General features: G+C 41.0%; 1 protein-coding gene across 4 annotated transcripts in view; it reads left to right on the top strand.

The window, feature by feature from the left end:
- Positions 1–12,775, top strand: part of ZNF217 (zinc finger protein 217) — a 104,607-nt gene that overhangs the window by 59,643 nt on the left and 32,189 nt on the right. The window contains exon 1 of one of the 4 annotated variants that reach the window (XM_074210273.1): positions 10,064–10,505. The exons of 1 other annotated variant lie outside the window; for it this stretch is intronic. The gene's annotated coding sequence lies outside the window, so the exon portion shown is untranslated. Of the gene's footprint in view, positions 1–10,063; positions 10,506–10,823; positions 10,914–11,545; positions 11,639–12,775 lie in introns of those variants that run through there. 2 more of the 4 variants (XM_074210272.1, XM_074210275.1) reach the window with 2 other exon arrangements.

The following is a 12,775-nucleotide window of genomic DNA, read 5'->3' as shown; positions in this document are numbered from 1 at the left end:
CCTAGACTTTAAAATGTGTACTTTTATCTAGCCATGTTGATTGAGTAATCAGAAGTACTATGGGCAACCCTGAACAAAGGGTTTGGATCATCTATAAGCTTATGTTTCAAGACCCACAGCCCATCACAAAGAATTCTGAGGATTTTCAGAATTTAAAGGGTTACTCTAATCTTATCATAAAGTAATTTTCATTTCAAAAAATTTTTAAAAGAGGAATCTTCTAAAACTATAAAAACATCTTCTATAAGATTGCTAAACAAGAACAAACTAACTTTAATTATATAGTCAAACGGGTGCACTTGATGAAAATGTGGTAATGAGATAGTTACCAAGCCAGCAGTAAAGCACATTCTTGGTGGGGGATGGGTGCCTGTATTTCCACATTCATGTTTACTGATCATAAAGAAGGTAGGAGGAGGCCAACCTTCTCTTAGCTTCTTTTGTTGGATTTTTTTAAATGGGTTATTATGAGCACTTTGTCTTCATTTAGTAGATTTGATCACGCATGAAAATACTGTTAGATACTCAGTCTTGCGACCAGCTAAAAATTGTCTATGCCAGTGGCAGGCATTTCCTGTAAATGTAGTAGGTACTATAGTTATGCTAACAGAGGCTTAAGACTGAGAAACTTTAGCTGATCCTCTAAAATTTTCTTGGCTTTGTTGAGGAAATGAATGCTGTTATTTGTAGATTTCAAGTAAAAGTGACTCAGAAAATATTGGGTACTTCTGTATATAGGATTTTTACTTTCTTTTTTTTTCAGTAGAGCAAATACACTGACATCTACAATGTTTATGTTTTTACCATTCTGACTAGATTAGTTATTTCAGAAAATCCATCTGTATTAGCCCTGAAGGAGTTTATATGGAAAATTCCTTTTTTTTGGGGAAGACTATCTCATTAATTTGATTTTTACTGACATCCCATGATGCATATTTAATGTAAAGAGAACACAAAGAAGGATCATTTCAAGGGAAAAAACACTGAATATAGTAACTAAAAAAATCTAACCTCAATGATTTTTATAAGGTATGGTTTTTAACAATTACATTTATTCATATTTTGTTTTCAGAGTTATAAATAGCACTTGCAGTTCTGAATGGTATAGGAGATGACACTATTATTCACACTCACTTCTCAACTCTTTTAACCCATGTGTTAACATGGCTGTCTATTATGTTAAAACATTTACCAAAAGCAAGTGGGAACCAAAACATAACTTAGAAATATTTTTAAGAGGACATCAGATTGCTATTAGTAAGAATGTGTCAACAATATGTGCAAATCACTTTTAAAAAAAGTCTGAGAAAGCTGTGTGCAGAAGAAAGAAAGAAGAAAGAACTGTGAATTTGGAGTCAAAGGATTCAAATCTAAATTTTGATTCTGCCATTTATCATTTGTATGACCTCTGGCAAGGCACTTAGCATCTCTAGGCCTCAGCTTCCCCTTCTGTAAGATTCTGTTAAATGATTTGATGAGCTCTAAGGCATTTTCTGGCTCTCAGTTCTATGATAATTTTAATTTATTGTTAGGATGAAATGTTATCCTAGGGAGAGGCATACAAGAAAATATCTTAAATATAATATTTATAGTTCATGTGGTAGACAAGGCTTATGTGGAGAAGTCTTATACCAGCTTTGAACCCTTCAACCTAGCAATTAGGACTTTTTGGGTCTGGCTTCCAAAAAATTATAGCATAGTATAAATACGTCTTTCTACTTTATGTGTATTTTGCATATAACTATACAAAGTACATGTTATTTTCTGTCAGAATGTCAACTCCTTGAGGGCAGAAATTGTTACATCTTTGTCTTGGGTCCTCAATGTCTGGTAAAGAATGAGTAGGCACTTAATAAATGTTGGCTTGATTATAAACTGGACAAAGGATTTCCTGGTCGTACCCTTAATCTCAGATTTTTCTGATTTCAACTGTAACATTCTATCTAGTAGGACTAGACTATACTGCTGCCAATGATATGCTCCTAAGTGTTAATTTGTTCTGGCTACCTTTTTAGTAAATAAATCAAGGGACAAGAGATCCCAAGGTATGGTCATATGAAATTTTTTGAAAGAACAAGATAGAAAAAACAAATATTTTTAGGATCTTACAAGTCATTTTGGGTTATATGGTTCAAGAAAGGAATGAATAGCTTAAAAAATTGTTATTTTGAGACTTTTAATAAAGTCAAGTACTGGCACTTGGAATACAAATACAAAAGAAACAGTCCCTCCCCTCAAAGAGATTATGTTTTAATAGAGGGAGTAGACATAGGGGAATTGTGACCAGGGAAATACTTTTCATTTGAGAAGTCAGGAATGGTGAGTAAACTCATAGGGAATTTGAATAACATGCCCTTTCCAGTGGCATGGGAAGAGCCACAGAACAACAATAGTAATCATGTTGACACTGTAGTATAGGATCCTGAGATTTAAAACCAGACCAGAGCTTGCATATAACCTTGGCACATAGTGTTTTTTAAAAAATATATATTTTGTTTTCTAATCACATACAAGGTGGTATTTAATAGATGTTTGTTGACTTGATTTTCCTTTAACACTTATTTTACAGATGAGAAAACTAAGGGCCAGAGAAGTGACTTGTCCAGAATTATGTAGTAGTAAGGTCTTCTGATTCCAAATTTAGTGTTTGCAGTATTTCACTGCTTTTTGCTTTCCCTAGTCCATTATAGCTGTCAATATGCCAAAAAAAAAATCAGAATATTTTTCTTCTTTATTATATTTGTTTTAGAGACTAGAAGATGGGGACTGATGTAGCATTTTTCTTCCTTGTATTTTTCCTCTATTGTTTTTGTTGTTCTGCTATATCTGACAGTTGGTGTGTGCATGAGGCTGGATTTGAACTCAAGAACTTTCCTGATTTCACACCCAGTTCTTTATACGCTGTGCTTTTACAAGTCCTAAAAAGATGATCATGTCCTCATGTGTTGTATGATATTTGTCATATTTCTTGAAAAGAAACCAAATATACCTTAAATTCTCATCTCTGTTGTGTCATTTAATACAAATATAACTTGAACATTTCATTTAAGACTAAAGACTCTGACCTTGTAGTATGAATGGAGAATTAGATTAAGAAAGATATGAATTCAAATTCTCTTTATTGAGGCTCACTTTGTTACTGTAGGCGAGGAGTTCCTATCACAGATGCTTTGATGTCTTGACACATCTCATTACTACTGTGGTGGTTGTTGTTTTTCAGTTGTGCTCAACTCTCCATGACCCCATTTGGCATTTTGTTGGCAGAGATACTGGAGTGTTCACCATTTCCTTCTCCAGCTCATTTTACAGATGAGAAAACTGAGGCAAACAGGGTGAAGTGACTTGCCCAGAGTCACACACCTAATTAAGTGTCTGGGGCCAGATCTGAACTCAGTTCTTGAGACCAGGCTTGGTACTCTATTCACTGCAATGCTGAGCTTCCCTTACTCCTATGTATACCCTGACTTAAACAAATGGGGATGTTGTTGGTTATTCTTCTTCTTGAATCCTTTCTTACCGATAAGGATATATTTTTTTTGAGGACAGGGACCATTATCTTTTCATTCCTTCAATACCCATTCAAAATCTTTTACACAGAAAGCATTAAATATTTGGATGGACATTCAAAAAAGTTATGTGATAGTATATGTGTATGCATATAATTCTAATTATTCAGATGTAATAATTGAGGCAAAATGTCAATAAGGGTAATAGCCTTTACTCTAGTTGAGGTATAGCCTGGTATGGTGGAAAGTATAGTGAATTTTGACTCAGTAAAAAACCTGGAATTAATTTTGTAAATTGTAAGGCAGAGGACCATTTACCTAATCTTGTTGAATCCTAGCTTCCTCATCTGAAAAAGGGAATACTTAACATAAACTATATCACAGGGTTGGTATGAGGATCAAAGGAAATAATATATGTAAAGGACTTTGTAAATCTTAAAGTGCTACAAAATGTTCATTACTATTATTACTATTACTGTTATTATTAGTTCTATATAATACATTTATAATACATTTAGCCTACAGCTAGTCTTACTTAAGCACCCTAGTCACTTTCTGGATTGTACTTCCTATGTGAACAAAAAAAGCTTATTGATTATCGGGTGAAAAACCTGAGCAAAAGATGATTAAACCAAACTAGAAGGGGTGGGTCAAGGGGAGATGGGGGGAAGGGGAAAAGGGAGGGAAAAGTTGTGAAACAATCACCTGCAAATGATTTGATTCACAGTGGGTCACAGGATGAGAAGTCTCCTGATTTGGGGGCCACTGTTTTCCAATCTTTTACACAAGTAGTTCTTAACCTGGAATCTATGAACTTTTTTCTTTTAAATGTTTTAAAGTATGTCTTTCAATATAATTATTTTTCTTTGTAATCCTCTGTATTTTATTTTATGCATTTAAAAACATCTTTCAGGGAAAGGGTCCAAATAAAATGTTAATAAAAATGTTAAGCACCCCTGTTTTAGACTATATAATGCATATATATATATATATATATGTATATATGTGTGTGTGTGTGTGTGTGTGTGTATGCTGGCCACAGGATAACAAGTCTTGTGGCCTGAATTACAAGAGAAGAGAATGTCAGATTTGTTGTTTGTTTCTTCCTTCCAAAATGCCGGAGAAACATGTTCTCGGAAGCATCACTTGTGAGTCATTATACACCATAAAAATAGCTATTTCCCCTATGGTCATGTAATGTGTTATCTGTTTATATGACACAATTGTCTAAGTATTTTTGACATATGTTTACCTGACCTCCCCAAAGAAACTCAAATGCCATCTAGAAGAAAAAGAATTTAATACCAAAAAATGAAAATTTTTCTTCAATTTTCCTTTTAGAAGATTCTTATTGCAATACATCACCAATTATTCTCATTTTTTCTGTTTGAGGTACTACCAAGTTAGAGAGGGAGAGGAGGAAGAAATAAGTATGCACATTCCCAAAGGGCAATAAATTGAAAAATTGTTTGGAAATTTAAGATTTAAATGGATTATTCTCAATATTTCTCTACAAGAGTTCTTTATGTACTATTCTGATGGTTAATTAATTCAACATTACTAAGTACATTCCCAAATAATTAAATTAGCATATGTGGTGTCTACTCAATGTATAGTATTCTATAGCTTTTTCTTGAAAATGTTCCCCCCCCCCAGGCAATAACATATTTGGGTATAAACTGTGTATTTCTTTCTGTCTTGGAGAATAACAATTTAATTTGCTGATTTAATTCCAAAAGTATTTGCCATTTAAAAAGGGATAGGGACTGGTTTGGAGATTCATTGCTATAGGGAACTCTTGAACAAAGGAACTTTCCCCATGGAAGACCTAGGCAGGCACCTTTGCAATTTAGTCTTTCAAGATTTGCATAAAGCATCGAGAGGTTACATGACTTGCTCAGGGTCACATTACCAGTTTGGGTCAGAGGAAGGATTTGAAATGGTTTTCCTGGTATCCAACTACACAACAGTACTTTGTTGTTTAAAAAGAAAATATGTTTTCTTCTCTTCTTTGGTTATATTTGCACTAGTGCTAGTATCTAAATATTAAGAATCCCTGTGACTTTTAAGGGATAACTGGTGTCCTTTAAGGTGTGAACTTAGTCCTTTCCTACTTGTTAAGTGTGTTAAAGTTGAAAGACAAAACTCTGGTCCCTCCCTTTTTCCTTTGCATTCAAAGAAGCTGCCTCTGGATGTGTTTCTCCCATCTGCTTCATTGTTCCTGGTACTGTTGTGAGTATTTTGATTTTCCTTGCTTACAAAGATATTTCCTTTAGTTCGTGCATATGTGTATCTGAGAGAGATAGAGTGTTTTATAGAAAAAGCTTCCAGTAAATGTTTGTTGAATGAATGATTGGATGAAGGAAAAATTTGAAGAAAAAAGGCTTTAGGTTTCCAATTCCCTTGTGTCCCATTTGTTAGTCCTGCCTTATTTTGGTGCATTCTGCTAGGTTAAAGGGCTGTCCTTGTTTCCTTCTCAAATATCCTTTGTAGTTTTCAAACACTGACAGGGGTTTACCTAAGTTTTCATTTTACTTTTCCTATTTCTCTCTGTTGCTTTTGAGCTTTTTTCTATTCTGAATGCTGACTTCTTGCAAGTTCTGTTCCTATTTTGGCTGTGTCTAAGGACTCCAAGGATTTAAACACTTTCCAAAATGCTTTCTGTAATGATTTCATCACAAATTAAATATGCTAATATGTACACAGGAGATTTTGTTCAAGAAGCGAGTAAATTTTAAACTCAGCAAGTGGGCAAAGACAATATTGTTTTAGACACTAGCTTCTGTTCTATAAAGTGCTTAGTGAGATAACTATTATTATAGCTAACTTAGGCTGCTTGGTGTATCACTAGGGATAAATCACAGTTAATGGTGTCGATTTCATAATCTCCCACATGCTGAAGTATGTCTTTGGGATTGCTTGTCTGTTATGATAATTATGAAAAATTAAGGGAAACTGATACTTAATCACATTTAAAAAGTGAAACTTTTTTTTGCAGTAACTAAAGTGATTTAATAAGATTATAGACATAACTTGGAAGGGGCACCTTAAAGATCTTCTAGTTCAATTTCCCATTTTAGAAATGAGTAAACTGAGGCTTAAAAGTTTTAGTGACATTTCTTCCATTACACATCAAGCTCCAAACAATATCCTCTTAAAAATTTCTGTCCTAATATCACTTTTACTTTCTCAAAAAGGGAACACATTTTATGTTTGTTCAATTTCTAAAGTGCATATATTTGTTTAGATAGTGTTTCTGTAGCACTCTACTGGTTTTAGAAACAGCCAGGGAAGGTAGGAGATCTCAATAAGGATTTACATACAACAATAGATAACATTTAAAGAATGCTTTAAGGTTTGCAAAGCCCTTTACATATATTATGTCATATGGTCTTAAAAACTCAATTTCCATTTTGTAAAAAACTAATGGAATGGAATTCTTAGCTTTTTATATAAAATTATGTTTTGGGGATTTAATGTTTAAGATTTCACCATTAATGTTAAATGCTAAATCAATAATCATTTACATTTGTGTTTAGTGAATCATGATACTTTTCCAGATGCTGGAAGAGGCACATGCCTTGGAAAGAATCACCAGACTGAGTTCTCTTTATGTCAGGCATTTGCTATCCTTGCCATGATTTTCCAGTTTTATTAGGCACTACTCCCAAAAGAAGGCTCTTTGTGATCCTTGGCTAAATTACAAAGATCAATAGAAAAGAGTAAACAGTTAATATAATTAACTTTCTATTTTAAGGCCAAAATTTTTTATATATCTACACACACACACACACACACACACACACACACACACACATACATCTATCTATTAGGGAGGAGGAAAGAGAATTTTTTAGAGTTACTAGGAAGATAGATAGTTTAGGGAAGGAAGGGATAAAGAAAAACAGAAGTATTTTGCTCAGAAAAACATAACTTTTGATTTCCATGTCTTTAGTGAAACAATTATTTGCTTAAACATTTGATTGTTTAACCAACCTTTACTTTAAAGTTTATTGGCTTTGATTTTTTGCTTAATTTTGACACTACTCTTCCTAACTAGTAGAGCATTGTTTACTGCATTTACAATTTCAGAGTTCAAAGGTTGGCTATTAATGCATACAGTACACTTGTTTCCTTTGTTGTTTATTTCCTTGTCTTTGTAATGCAAGTGGTTATTATTTTGGTCAGATATTTTAAATCTCCATAAAGCAATTTTTCAAGTCAAGTATCATGTTTCTTTATGAAACTTCTTTATGACTTCATACTCATGGCAGTTTTAAGAGTGTGGCTTCTAAATATATTTACCTATGTAATCATTTTTTGTAGCATGGCAGAACTGATAGAGGTCCAAAGTTAAAGTTAGAAAAACTTGGATTCAAATTTTGCCTCTGATACTAGTTGGTTGTTAATCCTGGTCAAGTCACAACTTCTAAATGCTGTAGGCAACTTTTTATTAGTACTAGTTATAGAGAACCTATCTGCTTTGGTAGAAGGTTCCAGCTCCTGAAGCACCTCACCTACACCAGTGAAATCATAGCCTCAGTGCCTATTCCTGAGGCTTATTCCACAGTAATTTTATTACTCTAGTAATAACATTTTAACAATTAAACAAATGAAAAAATATAATAGAAAACTTCATGGTCACTATATTTAAATTAGGTTAAAATACTTGAATCGGTCAATCAAAATTTATAAAGTTACTACTATGGGCTAAGCAAAGGGTTAGGTGCTGGCGACAGCTAAAGCAAAAGTCCCTTTTTTTTTTCAGTCTAAATGTAGAGACAAACATGTGCCTAAAAAAAGAATGTAGAGGGTAGTTTTTGAAGGAGAAATATACTAGCAGCTGGGGTTGGGGTGGGTGGGAAGGACAGGGGGAGAGGGGAGGAGATATCAGGAAAGACCTCAAGTAGAAGGTGGTAATTGAGGTAAGTCTCAAAGGAAACTAGAATTTCTAAGTGGGGGAGGGGTAAAGAAAGGAGTGCATTTCCTGGAGATGAAGAAGTGTTTTATATAGGAACTGTAAGAAAGCCTAGTGTGCTGGACTCGAGGGCATTAAGGGGAAATAATATGGATAAAGCTGGAAAGGTAAATTGGAGCCAAGTTGTGAAGAGCTTTGAACTAATCAGATCTTAGATATGATAGGGATGTAATGGAGTTTGAGAGGGAAGTGACAGGTCCAAACTGAGCTTGAAAACCATTTTGGTAGCTGACTGGGTGGCTTGGAATGGGACAGAATTAAGAATCTGGGATATAGAATCCAGTCTTCATTGTTACTGATTAGTTAAAAATAAGTCATTCATTTGTTTACTTTAATGAAGAAATCATCTTATCAAGTAACAAGTCGATCGTTGCCTAACAAACCTCTTCATTTGGTAATAAATGAGAACTTGTTTTCTTAAGTGATCTTTTTTTCTGAGTTGATCAAAAAAGAAAAAAGCCATATGCTTCATTTTTTGCATTTGCTTCATATCTGAAATGAAAGGTGTGAACAAAGATTTAGGACTGAGTGGGTCCAGAAGGATTATTTAATACAGCCCCCCCCATCTTACAGATGGGGAAACTGAGGGAACACTGATCTATAGTTTCTCTTCAGGGCTCAAAATGGGAGAATATCATAATGTCAGATTCAGTGCCCCCTTTTTAGGCTAGAATAGGTTCTGTCCATGGGGAAAGAAAATTTGCTCATTTTTGTGGGGGGAGGGGGCCTTCCCCACTTTACCCTTCCCGCCTTTATCTAGAAAGGATTTTGGGAGAGATGGACCAATATCTCATGTATTAAAAAGCAAACACTTCATCTTGGGTACTTAGCATAGATGAGAAATCAAGTAGCCCTACCAGCATAAAATCTGTTCTCTATTGTCCAGGTTGATAAATGGGGAGCTGCTGGCCATGCCAACTGATATCTAATTCCTCAAACTAGTGAGACTTCAGTTGCTATTCAAGCTCTGCTCATTCCCTAGATTTTTTGCCGAATGAAATAAAAAAAAACTTTAATTCCACGTTTGAACACCCTTTCCAGGTTTGGTTTTGAGTTTCTCGCTGCCCTGCGGGAGAGGGGTTCTGGTTTTCCAGGTGGGCATCCCCGGTGCTCGGCTTCATCACTCACTGCCGTGACCAAACTCCCGCCCGGCTCCGAGGACCTCAACAGAGCCTGGAACGGATGACTGCGGCGCCCGGCATTGCACGGACTCTAACAGTAGTTGGGGCTCTCAGGATCCCTTTTCCCCCTCCCGCGCGTCCCGTCCCCACCACGGCGGACACACCTTGGCGGGTGGGGGGGGGAGAGGGGAGGGACGGGTCCTTTCTGAGTCTGCGCACAACTCACTTTCCATAACCCCCTTCCCGCTTTCTCTTCTCCCCCGCCCCGCCCCCGCTTCTACCTGTCACTTGAACCGCCGGGGCGCGCGCCGGCTCTCCTCGGCGCGCGCTCGCCCCCCCCCCCGCACTTCCTCCCCCTCCTCCCTGGGAAGGTACGAAGTCGGGAAGGTGCGCGCGGCGACGTCCCGGGCGGGTGGGGAAGGAACGCGCGCGCGGCCCGTCACGTGGCGGCCGTGGGGGGGAGCAGGGGCGGGGCCGGCGGGCGGGCGGGCGGGGAGGAGGGGGCGAGGAGGCGGGGCCGGGGGCCGGCGAGCCCGGGCGCGGAGGGCGCAACAGCTGCACCGTAACAATTTACAAACAATCCCCAACTGCAATGGAGAAGCCCGGCCTCCGCCTCCGCCTCCGCCTCCGCCTCCTCCGCCGCCTCCTCCGCCTCCGCCGCGGCGGCAGCAGCAGCCTCCGCCGCAGCCTCCGCAGCCTCCGCCGCCGCCGCGGCCGCTCCGCTAGCTCCGCCTCCGCCTCCGCCTCCCGCCCCTCCTCCTGCCCCCGGCCCCCCGGCCCCGCTGCCCCCGGCCGGTAGTTCGGTGTGGAGGATTAGGGGGCGCCCTTGTGCGCGCCCCGCGCACTCGCTCCCCCTCCTGCGGGGCGGCCCGGCCCACCTTCGCCCTCCTCCCGCCTGAGGTGAGCCTGCCGGGGGGAGGTGCGTGTGCGTGTCCGTGTCCGTGGGTCTGCGCGCGCGCGGGGGACCCCCACTCCCCCCCCACATTTTACCCTTTGGGGCCATCGGGGGGGGCTGGAGATCGGGGCCCCCCCCGCCGCGGGAGAAGTTGCGCGTGTCGGGGGGGGGGTCTCGGCGGGGGGCCCGGACGCGGGCCAGCCGGGGGCAGGGGGCCCGGGGCCCGGCCCGGCCCGGCCCTCCATGAGGTGTTGGCACAAAAGGCAGAGCGAGTCCCGGTCCGCCCGCCCTCCGCCCGCCTCCGCCCCCGCCCCCCGCCCCCCGGCTCCTCATTCAAACCCTCGACTCGTGTGGTGTCAGTTTAATCCTGGCGGCCGCCGAGGGAGGAGATGGCAGAGGGGCAGGAGCGGCAGGTAAAGGGCCGGGGGCGGGGGCAGCCTTTCCTCCCAACTTCTCCCTCCTCCTCCTCTGCCATTCCCCCGTCCCCCCTCTCCGCCCCCTCCCCCGCCCCATCGGGTCACAGCCCCCACTTGGCCCATTTTCTGCCCTCCGGCGCCCCCCCGGCCCGTCTGGACGGCCGAGTGCCCTCGAGGGCTCTGCGTGGCCGTGTGTAAACACATTTGTACACTCGTCCCGGTTCAAATATTCAAAATGGCTTTTTCTGAGGGGGGGTCGTGAGGGAGAGTCCCCCATTTCTTTGTAAGGGAGACGATGATCCTCGGGCAGGGCCCGCTGTGCGGCTCGTGGGGGGGGCATCGATGAAAAGTTTTATCGATCCGTTGTCAGCGCCCGCCCCTGCGCCCCTTTTGTGTTTCCCGGGGGAGCGCGCCCCGGGAGTTGTGCCACCTCTCCCGAGCCTCCGTGCGGCGGCCTTTTAACTGTGGACGGGAGGAAGTTGGGCAAGCAAAACAATGAGCCGGAGCGGGCGTCCGCAGCAACAATGGGCAGAGCTCTTTAAACCCGGGGACGCCCGGCGCTCCACGGACGGGCGCCGGTCCCGGGCCGCGGCTCGGCCCCGGCAGAGCTCGCTAGCCTCTGCTCCCCGCCGCCGTGCGGCCGGGTGTGTTGGTGGAGACCCCGAAACCTTGCCGCGGGGGCTCTAGGGAGCCCCCGTCCGATCTGGTGCCCGTGACTCCCTGTAAGTATTCGCCTCGCAGTCCTAGTTCTGAAGTGGTCCCGGGCACCCGGCTATGCGGGTTATTGATTGACTGATGAAAGGAAAGGCGTCGTGAAGAGGCTTCGCTTACTGTACGTGTGTAGGCAGGTTTTTAAGGAAACGCACGTTTTTCTCTCTAAATGACCTTGAGAGCTTAAAGAATAACTTTACAACTCCAGTTCTAGCGAGGGGGGGGGAGAAAGGCAGAACCAGCAGAGTGATAGAGAGAAAGCTGAAAATAGAAATGGGAACTTCAGGCACAGTGAAATGTTAGCAGAAAAGTGCGAAAAGGGAAGTGTTCTTTGAGGAGGTGAAGGGTACATGAAATAGCCCAACTTCAAATAAAAGATGAAATGGTCTTTATTCATACTTTACCGAGGCTTAAATGCAAGTGTGAGATCATCTGGTAGGCTGAGAGGAAGAAAACGTTTAACTACAAGTTGAATAGCAGGCAGTGACTTGCTGGCCAATGATTGCACACTGTTGTTTGTTAAAGGTTCAGTTGTCTGTTGATCCAGAGTCGTCCTGGAGGGGCTCGGACGGTCCTTGGAAATGTTTCCACCTCACTTTGGGGAAAGTTTCATTTTTTTGGCAAATCTGGGCAGAAGCCAAATCCTCGAGTTTGAACCAATATTTTACGATTAAAGGGTAGGGCCAATGAAGTAGGGTGAACTACATTCTTCCGCGGGTAGAAGGAGGGGTGAGGGTGGGGCTGGGGTTGGGAAAGCGGGGGAGTTTTTCCTAAAACTTTAGTTACATGAGTAAGAAAGACCTGCCAAGTGTTATTTTGCCAGTTTTGACTACTTTATCTATAGACTATTTACTCTACAGTTTTAGCCAACTAAAAAAAAATTCTTGAGGATAGTTACGTTTTAGATTCAATATTCTGGCCTACAGTTACATTGTAAAATTGTAAGCCTAAAAATTTGACTTTTTGAGAGTCAGTCTGTAAGGACTGAAACTGCCCTCTTTAACATGTATGAAATAAATAGCAGTCTTAATAGATTGACTAGTTTTGGGATAATTAAATGGTTTCTTACATGTACTAAAGTATCTCATTTAATATATTTCTAGGTATTTTGGAATCATTAAACTGTATATAGCCATTTAAGAACCATA

Source organism: Macrotis lagotis, chromosome 1 (assembly GCF_037893015.1).
Source record: "Macrotis lagotis isolate mMagLag1 chromosome 1, bilby.v1.9.chrom.fasta, whole genome shotgun sequence".
Lineage (NCBI taxonomy): Eukaryota > Metazoa > Chordata > Mammalia > Peramelemorphia > Peramelidae > Macrotis > Macrotis lagotis.
The sequence above is the reverse complement of the archived record's forward strand: the minus strand, read 5'-3'. Positions and strand labels throughout refer to the sequence as shown.